The sequence below is a fragment of the Dipodomys spectabilis genome, unplaced genomic scaffold (genome assembly GCF_019054845.1).
Source record: "Dipodomys spectabilis isolate Male_0828 unplaced genomic scaffold, ASM1905484v1 ptg000070l, whole genome shotgun sequence".
Taxonomy (NCBI): Eukaryota; Metazoa; Chordata; class Mammalia; order Rodentia; family Heteromyidae; genus Dipodomys; species Dipodomys spectabilis.
The window spans coordinates 2,468,181-2,469,649 of NW_024870747.1; the positions used below are offsets into that span (position 1 = coordinate 2,468,181).

Sequence of the window (1,469 nt, forward strand, 5' to 3'; positions counted from 1 at the left end):
GAGGGACAGCACCCAGGCCCAGAGTTCAGGCCCCATGACTGGACCCCCTCCCCACCAAAAGAAAGAAAGAAAGAAAGAAAAATAACTAAAGCAAAAAAAAAGCAGGTGTATGGCTCATCTGGTAAAGTACCTACCTAAAGTGCATGAGGCCCTGAGTTTAAGTTCTAGGATAGAAAGGGGGAAAGGATGTGAAGGAATAGAAGGAAGAAAAGAAGGAAGGGAGGAGTTATTCTGTATCTTGTACTTGCCTAGCTATTTCATTAAGGTGGCTTCTCATTCCTTTTTTTTTTTTTTTTGGTCTGTTGTGGGGCTTGAACTCAGGTCCTGGATCCTGTCCCTGATCTTTTGTGCTCAAGGGTAGTGCTCTACCGCGTTGAGTTACATTGTCACTTACGGTTTTCAGTGATTAATTGGAAGTAAGAATCTCATAGAGTTTCCTTCCTAGGCTGGTGTTGAACCTTGATCCTCAGATCTCAGCCTTCTAACTATCTAGAATTACAGGTATGAGCCATTGGCTCTGGTCACTCATTTGTTTTCTTTCTTTTTATTTGTAAGTCATGGGACTTGAACTCTGGGTGCTGTCCCTGAGCTCTTCAGCCTAAGTGAAGTGCTCTACCACTTGAGCCAGAGCCCACTTCTGGTCTTCTGGTGGTTAATTGAGGATAAGAATCTCATGAGCTTTCCTACATGGGTTAGCTTTGAACTGCAATCCTCAGATCTCAGCCTCTTGAGTAGTTAGGATTACATGTGTAAGCCACCTGCACCCAACTTCCTCATTTATTTTCCCATGGTGAGTTCAAGCTGATTTCTCTACTCCTTGTAGTTCCTAGCAACTACAAAGTAGGCCTAGAGGTACCTCATCCTTCACAGTACTCCTTAGGACCAAGTGACTGCTGAGTGCAGGAAAGCAGATGAGGCCAATATAAAATACAATACTATCTATCTATCTATCTATCTATCTATCTATCTATCTATCTATCTATCTATCTATCTATCTATCTATCTATCTATCTATCTATCTATCTATCTATCTATCTATCTATCTATCTATCTATCCATCCAGTGGAGAGAACTAACACAGTCCCCCACTACCACAAATTATGCAGTCGAATTTCCCACATTTGGGGAAATCTCAGGGGTCAGCAAATCTGGAGTGCAATAGATAAGCCTGGCCCTGGGAAAACCACCTTCGTGATCATAGTATCTCCCCTGCCAGGTAAGTAACAAGGCTGACTTGGTATTTAAAAAACTAACAAACATGTGAGAGTAGTTCACATTTGTAATCCTAGCTACTCAGAATGCTGAAATCTGAGGATTAAGCTTTAAATACTAGATAAATTTTGCTGAATTTTTATCAAAGCTCCTTTGGTGTTTTTAATTGAAGGTTTTATTTATTTTCTTATTTTACTGTTTCTTACTGTGACTACCAAAAAGCTGAGTGACTTCCATGGCTTGTATTCCTGGATTAC

The 1,469-nt window shown here is 40.7% G+C and overlaps 1 non-coding gene across 1 annotated transcript; it reads right to left on the reverse strand.

Annotated features, from left to right (window-relative positions):
* Positions 1 to 1,060: 1,060 nt before the first annotated feature.
* LOC122109886 lies at positions 1,061 to 1,224 on the reverse strand. Its single transcript, XR_006147764.1, has one exon. It is a non-coding gene; the product is annotated as a U1 spliceosomal RNA (small nuclear RNA).
* Between the last annotated feature and the right edge of the window lie 245 nt (positions 1,225 to 1,469).